The following is a 12,006-nucleotide window of genomic DNA, read 5'->3' on the forward strand; positions in this document are numbered from 1 at the left end:
GGACGAGTATTTTTCTATATTCTTCCCCTCGTATCAATGAACTTCAATGTGTCTTTCAGTGAAAACCAATTAATTTTTGAACTCGGAACTCATGAGTTCTCATCAATCACATGCAAAGTTTCGACAAGATTTCAATAGCGTTTCAGCCCTCACATAAGAATGAAAACACTTTTGTTCGAAATAACCAATAAGAGGAAAAAAAAAAAATCTGAAATGTTCTCCTTAATTCAAAATAAATAACTTGAGGTTGATTTTTTTTTTCTGAATACAAAAATATTTATTTCAGGAAAGTGAATTGATGAGTTTAAAATCAAACCTTTTTTTGTAACACTTTGATTGATTTGATCGTTAAATAAGTTATTGGTTGTGTGTGTATCGGAATTAAATATATCTTTTATGCATTTTTAAGTTTAGAAGGGTGATTAATTTATTGTCGAATCTCTAATTTCGAATAAAACAAACAAAAAGTGTCAAAATTTTAATATTATTGAGATTTTCAAAAACGAAAATATTTATGATTAGTTTAACTTGATGAAAATCGAAAATAGTAAAGTTTCAACTAAAATCGGAACAAGTTTTTTTTCCCATTATTTCATCATCATCATAATCCTAGTAATAGAAGTCGAATTAATCAGCTGACTGACTGCCTTTCCAATGATCAGAAGTTTAATTATATTTTTTCCAGCTTTTCGGGTGTGTAATTGTCTTGATTGTTCATTGTGGATTTGAACTGATATCTCATGAGCGTTATCAGCTTTCTCATGAGCGTTATCAGCTTTCTCATGATCGTTATCAGCTTTCTCATGAGCGTTATCAGCTTTCTCACAGCACATCATCAATCACAGCCTTCTATACCAGGGGTAGGACCAACCCTTTTCCAAGCTGTACTACAACGGGACGTATGGCCTGCGTCCCGTGTTCCTGCAAAATATTGTCCCCTCATATTTTCGCAAGAATGTCCAGTTTGCCACTTTTTTGAGTTCTAAACTGTTTTTATTTTTGAGTCATAATGTCGATTATCCCAATGAAGAATGTGTATACACATGTATCGGTAGGTAAGTTCATCTTACCTACACCATATTGGGCATAGACAGCGGTACCAGAAGACTAAGAGCACTTGCCCCCCCCCCACCCCAAAAAAATTCATGGATAAACATTATAATTTTATTATACAAGTATCATGAATCTCCTGCACATGGGACGTCCAGCAACTATGTCCAAAGATGAAAAACCCAATAGAAACGCATTGACTAGAAAGATTCTTCCCGATTCTGTTAAGATGCGTCTACTGCATCATTCGCTTAAGCTAATGAATTGAGTCTTCATACATACATATAAAACGCCACAACAGACAAATTGCCCAACGAGGTGGCTGACTTAAGAACATCATGGATCCCCGAGCCATTTTTTTTGGAGGCCCTACCTACTACTGCTACACCGCTCATGCACCCCCCCCATCCCGCGGAACCCCCAACGAATCGGTATATGCGATGCGGGAATGTGCGTGTACGTGTAGTGAAACCTGACGTGAAGTTTTTGTTGTTTCTCTGTAATGCTTGTTATGTGTAGAGCCGCCATCTGCCACCAGTTTTTCTAACTATGAGTGAAGTGTTATGATTGAATGATTTATCGTTGTAGGACTGTTGCTCCCTGTGGCGAGACTTTTTAACGGGGAGATCGGCCCGCATTTGCGCCTTGAAGTTGGGAACCACAGAAAACCAACTTCAGCCGACCACCACTGTGGGATTCGAACCCGGATCCTCGCATCGCGAGTCCGTCACTATACCCACTCGACCACCACAGCGGCAAACTACGCGTACATTAGTTAGAGTCGAGCACAGAGTCGAACCAGAGCTCCTTGAAGAGGTTTTCAGGAGGGTTCTTGAGCTTCTGTGAGAAAACAATTAAATTCATGTTTTTACATTATTATGTGCTGAATATTATTCTTTAAAGAGCTCCATGACCTAGATCTTATTGACAAGGGGATCCCTGACATTCCTCTTATCGACACGAAAGATCCATGGAACACAAAACTTAGGAAGTAATGGCCTGGATAATAATAATCTATCAAATTATTGAAAATTTTATGAATTCTACAAACCATCAAAATTTTTCTTCTCCGGAAAACGATTAACTTCGAATAAGTTTAAAAACTTGAATATTTTTTCTAGTATTTTTATATCAGTCTAGCTTGTAACTTCACCAATTACAAGTGATAGATGCGAATTCTACGAAAGAAACTGGATCTCCATGAAGAAATATTTTGAATTACAGACAGTCGTTTAGTGCTTTCCCATTTCTTGTGTTTCCGAGAAATCTTTTTATTTTATTCGCTTCTTCAAAGTTTTCTTTCGGCACAAAATCCAATCAGTTTTATTTTATTTATTTTTTGATGAAACTAATGTTAAAAGTTCCCCCCCCCCCTCCTCCAATTTATTTCTTGGGGTTTTCTCAATAAAACATACAAATCTTGACCATTTACTAGTCTTTGAAAAGATGTGTTTCTTTATTCTTCTCTAGTTTTACAAGTTTGTTTTCCGTTCCTTTTTTTTATTCTGGTCACATATTATTGTTGTTCCGATTTTCTGGAAGTTTTCTGCAATCAGTTCTTGAACCAACTTCTTCTGCCTTTATTCTCTCAAGGTGTATTTTTTTTCTGGTATATAATTTCATTATTTTTCCTTATGTAGTTTTCTATAGGTATTTCATACATTAATAAGACATTCTAATACAGTGAAACGTCCATATAACGATACTCTGCTGAGACAAATCTTGATAAAAACCGGAGAATAATGCTAAATCTATTAGAAAAACCGGAACATCTTGAAAAAAAAAAAACGAAAAAAAACTTAGGATATTATATAGAGTCGAATTTTAAAGCAATGGATATAATTAGCCATTGGAACTAAATTCTGGTCCTTGTACAATTTAGTTCAGTGCTATTCACCTTTTTCTCATTGTTAACCCTTGAAATAGAGTGCATATTTGTGCCAATCGGCATAAATGGGAGGTCTTGGGAGGAAAATTTTCTTACCTCTTCTAACTTATGTTTCATATCTTCCATTATAAATAAGAGAAACCGCGTTAAGTTACGACCTCTGCTGTCACTCACTGAATGAAAACAAAACTTATAATTATTGAAATAAAATTGTTTTGTTGGTTTTAAATCGATGAGCAGAATAAAAATGCACAACATACAGTATAAAACTAACTATAATTTTTTCTGTTGTTATACTGCATATCGGTGTAAATTTCATGCGCCAAAATATCGGTTGCTATGTTTTTTGGTGTTTATACAAAAAGTGATTTTGTGATAAACATAAAATTATAGTAACCGGTATTTTAGTGCACAAAATTTACATCGTTATGCATAAAAAAAAATAAACAATTTATAGGTCCATAATACATGTTGTTCATTTTTATGCTGTACATTGGTTTAAAACTATAAACCATTCTGTTTCAAGAATTGTAATAGATAGTTATGCTGTTATTTGATAGATTTCAGCAAAAGTCCTAGCGCAAAACTTTTCTATTTCAAGCAATATTCATTCGAATTTCTCTTCTATACAAAAATTATTGGTACGGGAAAGCTAATAGAACTCGAACTCATTCATCAATGAAGGAAAGACCTTTTTCTGGATATTATGACCAGGTGTTAACCGGTTACATAATAGTAATTATCATAATTTGATTTATAAGTCAAGTTGGCTCTGATTAATTGTAGTCAGAAATAGTTACGTCACATATTTTTCCAACTAAGTTATTTCTCGTGAAATACAATTTAAACCACTGATTTGCAGTGACTCTTCATTTCGTGCCATTGGCGATTTTTCAGTGAATTCATCGTTAAACGGCAACTCTTTTGCAAGATTACTTTTTTTTTCCGAGTTCAGCTCAGCATAATATCCAGAAAATATCTGCTTCCTTGATATCTTGGGCTGAGAAGAAGCCGTCTATAACATCTTATTTATTTATATGTGCTTTATGCAGTCAAACTTACTCTCGCCATTAGCGATATTTCAGTGAATTCAGCGATAAATGGCAACTTCGTCCATTTTTGGTAATTATTTGGGTGATAATTAGGGATATCCCGTATTTTTCTCGAGGAAATACATTCACCAGAGGTACATATAGATATTGTTTTGTGTATGTTGATACTTTTTTTCCGTAACGCTTTTCGTGAGCGGGATAGAACCCTTTGATGGGTGGCATTTGATCGGAGATTGTGTGTATCATCATTTAACATCTTTGAAAAAGAATGATTTATATCATTTTAAAACTTTCTTACATTGAAATAAATATTAAACTAAAAAATAATAATAATATTTTTGAAATTTTTTCCGTACATGCCAATGCATAGAAAGTTATTTCGATCTCCCGTTACCGAAAATTCTAAACTTTATTACCTCCTCAAAAGTTATTCACTAAGGAATTTCATGAACTTGTCATTTGAAGGAAGTGTCTTTACGTTGAATTTTTAATTAAAATTGGAAAAAAAGTATTGAACCTTTGATAAAAAGAATGCGGGGGAAAAAGATCTAGTAAAATTATATGGACATCGGAGTGAAAAAAAGTAAGGTATTATTTAGGGATATATTGCTCTTTTTTTCACTGGGGGGGAAAAAAATCAATGGAATTGAACCTAATACCTGTCCAAAAATTTTTGGACAAGGGGGGAAAAAAGGAGAAACGCTAAAAAATTTGTTTTTAGTATTTTATTGAATGTCGTTTTGATGTCCATAAGAAAAAAAGTGATAAGTTCTGAGGGGCTCGTTCGAAATCTTATGACTTGTAATTTAAGCCAATCTTTCTGTAGCGAGGAAAAAAATTAAAAAAAAAACTAAAAAATGGGGAAAATTTTCGAGTTATCAATTTCCCTTTCCTGACATATTTCTTAATTTAAATTTCCTCGAGGCATCATGAAAAAAAAATTTCTCAAAAAAAAAAATGTCAGGAAATATATATATATATTTTTTACATCGACGTTACCGATATTGATAGGGATATTAACTTCCGCTATTAATTAGTGGATTTCATTACTTTAATTGGAAATTCCTACGCTCATTTAATTGATCCATAAACTGGCTTTTTAAAATTTATTAACGTAAATTATTTTATCGGGAAATGAGGAATCTCGTCGGTGTACGCGTATATATATATATATATATATATATATAGGGCATGAGTGCACAGGGTAATAAAAGTTCTGTTCCCTCTCCTCCATGAAACAAAGTATGGAAGAGAGAGGAGAAAAATCCCAATCTTCTTTAATGGTGCAATGAATTGAGCGTGTTTCAGTTGCTCACAAATATATATGTATGTGTATATATATTGGGGCCTTATGAGTACATAAAGTCTATGCGAGAGTTCTTGTCGAAAGCAGCACGAGTTGTTTTATATGAGTACATGCATTTGGAATGATGAGTTCTCGTTCTACTTTGGGTTCCTCTTGTTATGGGTATTTCGTGACCGTGCGTATTTCATTATGTTGTTTTTTTTTTGCTCCATTCGGAACGTATGAAGCATGTGGTTCTATCAGAAATAATAAAAACTTATCCAAAGAATGATAACAAAATTACAGAACAAAAAAATAGGAGGAGTTTTTATTACGTGGGGGCCATTCTTTGATTGTAACTTATGTAAGTGCTCTCGCTAAAGATTTTCTGCTGCAATGAGAGAGATTCAAACAACGTTGGTTGAGGTATTTTCAAGATGCTTCTGGATCACCAGGGATTATGGAAGTTATGTTACGCGGTGAATGTTGTAAATCAGGTTATTATGAATAATCATAGAACATTTTGTCCGGCGTTTATGCATAGTACCAAAACGTCGTCGGTATAAATGTGATAAATTTATTTAAACTAATCACTTTTACCGGCGATTATGCATAATAAGCAAACTTTGCGTCGTTGGTAAGAACTAATTTATCACATTTACCAGAACATCTATATTCGATTGTTTTAGTCATTGGTATACATTAATAAAACTTTTGGATTGGATATTTTTAAAATTAAGTACAGGTGACGTATTGGAGATATGTAAAATTTTGTACTGGCATAGGATAGCATACACAATCAAATATATGCGGTAAAAATATGAAATAAAACAAAGGATAAGTAATACAGGTAATGAGATTTCTTCATGAGAAATGTGAAATAATTTTTATACCATTTTAAAAGGTAGGAGACCCCTTAAGAAAGATTTTTTCAGCGAAAATGCTCTACAAATGTTTAATAGAGGTCCTAATCAGGCATGCAATACTGCCATTCAATAAGTTTGATCAGCTTCTAACCGGAATTTTGCTGACTTCAGAATAAGAACAAAAATATTATCGAATCTCGGAATAATTCGTTTCATTGAAATAAAAGAAGAACTATACGAATATTACTCACGTAAAAATAAACAGAAATATTGTGCTTATTTAAAAATACAGTGATACCCACTACAACGATACTTTTTCTTGGAAACTGAGAACAGCGACGGTCTATCGCAATGGAAAATTCACTACCGAATGATTAGTGACAGAAGTGTGCATGTGCACCAAACAGTCAGAATATACATTCAGACTGTTTGGCGCACATTGCTATCTATTGCCCACACCTATCTATATAGTGCCCTGAGTGAATTTTAGCGCTGCCATCTCTTTCTCAAACTATGAGTGAAGAAGTGCAATGATTGAAATTTATGTCGTTGCATGTCTGCTGGTCTTTGTGGCAAGACTTTTTAACGAAGAGATTTTGGCACACATACTACGGCTTGTATACTACAACGATACTCAATACAAAGATAAATTCATTTACAACGTTATTTTCTAAAGTATTGTTTGAGAATGCCTATAGTATAATATTAAATTGTTGCCTCTAGATGTAACGAAAATCCCTTTACAACAATATTTTTCTGTGATCGGCAGAGTATTGTTATATCGAGAGTTTACTGTACTTTTATATCCTTGGTATTCGGGGTTTTAACCTCATGCTCATGTGGGAGTGATGGGATGGGGGGGGGGGGTTAAGAAGTTTAACTGTTTGTTACAGAATGAATTAGGGGACTTCTAAAAATTTTCAATTTAATTCTAAAGGTCAGGGAGTAAATGTAAACACACAATATGAATACATAATCAGTACAAAAATGGGGAAATTATGTAAGATAATTTTTATATGATAAATTCATGGTCTACACAATGGTAAAGTAATCTCTTTACAAAATTTACTTCAGAAAGACGTGTGTAAAATCAGAAAGTTGTCTAATAGAATAGACAACGACAATAGTGACGATGCAATAGACAACTTATCATCAGATAGAAGAGATAAATCCAACGACTATTCTCTAAGAAAATGGCAAGACTGTTTCAGTTAGAGGAAAAATAAATCCAAAAATATTTTTTGTGAAAATTTTTCAATTAAAGGAAATTTTCTCCGCTTTCATTACCATCTATATTAAGGAAATATGGTCAGCGGGTCAGATTTCTTTTCTACGCTCAAGTTACGCTCTATTTATCCTTGCAATTAAAAATAATAGCTAAAAAAAAAGAATCATCACATTTTGAATTCCCTAAAAAATTGCGAAAAAACATCAAAATATAATTAGCATCACATAACTCAGCGAAATTTCCATCGTAAGTTTCACTCCAAATTCTCTTGAGTATCACGCATCCAATTCCATTAACGTTAATCATCGTTGACGTATGAAATGGAGCATCAAAAGATGAAAAAAAGCACTGACGTATCGAATATCTCTAATTTAGGATAATGTGGTTCACTAGGCACATAATTTTCAAATTCCGTTAAAAAGAACCAAAACGTCAAAATTATAATTTTATTTCTCAATAAGAAATTGCTTGACTCGCAATGTACTATGATAACTTAAATTTCAGCGAAAATTTAACGTATTTCTCCTTTCTTATCAGTTTGAGACATATGGATACCATCTTCTTGAGTGTAAAGATAATTATAAAATCAATTTATATTCTAAGAAAAGTTGAATGAATTAGGCGATAACTTTGCCAAAGAATTTATTCACGTTTTTAGATATTCTTAATTAATTCCTCATCTACACTGATTTTCCTTATCATTTTATAATGAAATATAGCCTTGACTGCAATCATTCAAATCTGCAAAAATTCAACTTGAATTAATATAAGCCGAAAAAATATATTTCTATGTGAAAAGAGATAATTTATGGATTCTTCGTTTGAACGATACCAATTTGTAATAGAATATCAATAGTAACGAATTACATTAATTAAAGATATCAAAACAGAATATGAAAGAGAAACTCACGAAAAAAATTAAGTAATTATGATAACAGTGAAACATTTCGAAATAACTTCTTTAATAATAAATAATTTTCTTCTTAGCGAATCAACTTTCCTTTGAAATAATTTTTTTCCCAATAAAAAGAACATCATTACTGCCTTCAGTAATTTTTATTGAAAATTAATAAAAATTGGAAAATGAAATGTAATAATGATCAATAAAGCATTTTAAAATACGAGGAAATACATAAATGTGTAACTTTTCGAGCATAAATAAGGGGTCCTTCTAGGAAAGAAAATATATTTTGCTTTTATCGGGGGGGATTAATAATAATTAATGTATCATATTAATGATCCTTAACATTTTCAATATGCGGATATCTCTCTGCAAAATCAATTTAACTTTAGGAATATACTTTTAGGTGCAAAAAAGTTTTCAAATGACGCGTGGTTACTCAATGTCTTCAATTTTCCAAGGGGTCATACACATAAAAAATTAGGAAAATTAATTGCGTATGTAGACCCTGTGTTCTAAAACTTCCAGTTAGTGAAATGTAAATAAGGCTCTGAAAAGTCATTTACAAAAAAAATTCCATATTTTCAAATGCAATATTAATCGAGATATTTGACTTTAAGGTTTTCAGCATTTATCACACAATGGTTGGGGGCGTGGTTCATAAATAGCAGAATATGAATTCAAAGTTATAGAAATTCTGTAATTCTCAAAATAATGTCAAAAATAGGAAATTGTTATTTATTGTGAACGAAAAAGAAAGTAAATAAAAAGTTGAGTTCACATTCTACTAATGTACAGTCCCTGAAAATGACAATTTTTGAGCCAATAAAAACTTGCCAACAGTGATAAGTTGCCAGAAGACGGTGCTGTTATATATTTAATGCCTCCATAAATATTGCATTTAAAAATATGAATTTTTCCGCATGATATCTGAGAGCAGCAGCTATATGTCATTAACTGGAAGTTTTATCTCATCGGGGTCTGAATGAATGAATGAATGAATGAACGGCAGGACTCTGCCACAGGACTTGACCCGTTGATCAGATTTCTTTCATCCCAGCTTCGTGACAGACTGGAACAAAGTTTGTGTACCTAACAGTCTGAGTGCGTATCTAGTGTTGTGTCTGATTTTTTGTGCGGCCATCTACATTTAAAGTTGTGAGTGGAGTGTTATGATTGATTATTTGCACTGTTGTAGGCCTTCTGCGCTCTACGGCGAGACTTTTTTTAATGGGGAGATTGGCTCTCATCCGCGCCTTAAAGTTCAGGACCACGGAAAACGAACTTCAGTTCTGTGGTGGGGTTGATATTAGGGTCTTCGCGATGCGAGTCCGTAACGGTGACCACTTGACCACCACAGCGACAGCACACGGGGACTGTTTTACAAGTTAATTTCTTAATTTTTTTATGTATACGATATCAAAGAAATTTTGATATTTTAAATAACGGCACGTCATTTGAGAACTTTTGTAACTGAGAGTATTTTTATAAAGTCAGCGCGTTTGCAAAGATATCTGCTGTATAATCAATTTGGGACAGCCTGTAGATGTGCAGCGTAATTCAAAAGCCTAATGAATCTTAAAACTCTATGGTGTTTGGTCAGAACATGATATCTCCATAAAATAGCATTTGATCTAGTAGTAAGCCGTGCTAATTATAACCAATTAGAAGTGAGATGAATGCATAAATATGTGCGGAGGGCTAAACAACATGCTGATGTATATTTTCATTTGAACTTGTGTGTATGCTTTATTTCTGATTTTTAAATGACAATGAAAATGCTTAAAAAAAATGCTTAATAGAAAATGTTCTGACCAAACTCCACAGAATTATTTGTATATCAACTGCACATAAAAACCCCCATTTTTTACGTACTTGCATAAACGCAGCAGCTTATATGCCTAAAATGTTTCCATTGTGATATTCCCGTTATGCCAGAAATGAATTTGCGAATTTCAAAAACACAAAAATACGTTTGAATGTTTACTCTATCTATGTTATTCTATGAATATTATTTCCCTAAAGTGTTTTGTAACATACGTTTAAATAGGGATAAACATTCGAGTTTCTAGCAAAACTTAGAAACACAAATAAGTGATCCAACCAGTTGATGAACCCCAAAAAGTGAAAATTTGCACATTCAAGTCTCTGGTATTAAAGAGACGATATATATGTATCCAAAAACGTAGAAGGAAAAAACAGAAAAAATGAAAAGTTTGTTGTGGAAGGGAATTTAGAAAACTAGAATGGCAATAAAATTAAAATGCGCAATAGTGATTACGATAAAAAGAACAGAACTTGTAAAACGAGATAAATACGTATAAAAACATTTAAAAGTTTCAAGTAAATGGACAATATTTTGTACGTTTTATTGAGAAAATCTCAAGCAATAAATTTTGATTAAAAACACAAAACAGAATTTTTTACATTAGTTCTGTCAAGGAAAAAAAAACTGACAAATTTTTTCTGAAAGAAAACTTTAAAGATGTAAATAAAAGGAAAATGAAAGATTTGTCAGATAAAATGCAAAATTAATAAATAAGAATAAATAAATAAATAAGAATAAATAAATAAATAAGAATAAATAAATAAATAAGAATAAATAAATAAATAAGAATAAATAAATAAATAAGAATAAATAAATAAATAAGAATAAATAAATAAATAAGAATAAATAAATAAATAAGAATAAATAAATAAATAAGAATAAATAAATAAATAAGAATAAATAAATTAAGTTAAATATGTAAGAATAAATAAATGAAGTTAAATAAGTAAGAATAAATAAATGAAGTTAAATAAGTAAGAATAAATAAATGAAGTTAAATAAGTAAGAATAAATAAATGAAGTTAAATAAGTAAGAATAAATAAATGAATTTAAATAAGTAAGAATAAATAAATGAAGTTAAATAAATAAAAATAAATAAATAAGAATAAATAAATGAAGTTGAATAAATAAAAATAAATAAGAATAAATAAATAAATAAGAATAAATAAATAAATAAGAATAAATAAATAAATAAGAATAAATAAATAAATAAGAATAAATAAATAAATAAGAATAAATAAATAAATAAGAATAAATAAATAAATAAGAATAAATAAATAAATAAGAATAAATAAATGAAGTTAAATAAGTAAGAATAAATAAATGAAGTTAAATAAGTAGGAATAAATAAATGAAGTTAAATAAGTAGGAATAAATAAATGAAGTTAAATAAGTAGGAATAAATAAATGAAGTTAAATAAATAAAAATAAATAAATAAATAAATAAAATGTATTTAAAAAATCAGTGATCCCCCCCCCCCTGAAATATTTCTTGTCAGAATTTAGGTTTCTTCTTCAAAATTCACATTGACATATAGAAGGTTAAAACAATTAAGATAACCGCCAGAACAATGAAAATACTAAAGAATATTCAAGTTCACAGTTTATTGGGAGAATGATACAGTTTTCGTACATGAAATATTAAAGATTCATAGAAACCATCAATTTTCAAAACTGATATGAATGTACTATCGTAAGCCTCGTAGTACACCCCAGTTGAATCTATTACAATTTGCCACTTCCGTTTCATAGGCTAGAAAATATAACTATATAACAGAAAATGTAAAAGCCATTTTTTATAAAAAATATATATTACGAAGAAAAAAATGTGCAAAAACATTATTTGGTGCTGACATTTTAATCCTGAAATCTTGACAATAGTTTACGTACAATAAAAGGAAAAACAA

Source organism: Pholcus phalangioides, unplaced genomic scaffold (genome assembly GCF_987345545.1).
Source record: "Pholcus phalangioides strain wild (caught in Gottingen) unplaced genomic scaffold, Ppha-v1.0 ptg000001l_1, whole genome shotgun sequence".
Lineage (NCBI taxonomy): Eukaryota > Metazoa > Arthropoda > Arachnida > Araneae > Pholcidae > Pholcus > Pholcus phalangioides.